Source organism: Mandrillus leucophaeus, unplaced genomic scaffold, assembly GCF_000951045.1.
Source record: "Mandrillus leucophaeus isolate KB7577 unplaced genomic scaffold, Mleu.le_1.0 Scaffold183, whole genome shotgun sequence".
Classification (NCBI taxonomy): domain Eukaryota; kingdom Metazoa; phylum Chordata; class Mammalia; order Primates; family Cercopithecidae; genus Mandrillus; species Mandrillus leucophaeus.
The window spans coordinates 1,947,088-1,947,407 of NW_012101843.1; positions in this window are offsets into that span (position 1 = coordinate 1,947,088).

A 320-nucleotide genomic window follows, 5' to 3' on the forward strand; every position below is an offset into this window, starting at 1 on the left:
AAAAAAAAAAAGAAAGCAAGCTTGAGAAGCTTGAGGGCCTTAAAAGTGGCCCCAGAAAGGGGAGTGAGTCACTCATTTTCTCATAGATTAAGCACAAGGAAAGCCCTGGCAGGCACCATTTATCATGACAAAAGGCAAGAAAGCCTCTGCTAATTACAGTCCTAGGAGGGAGACAGCACTCCCTGCCCCTACACTGGGCTGTCACACAAGTGAATCAGCCTCTGCTGTAGCCACCCTGGGAGGCAGCTCAGGACCCGCAGAAACAGCACTATCTGGAATAGCCTAAGACCAAACGGTGACCAAAGTATGCCCCTTGTATC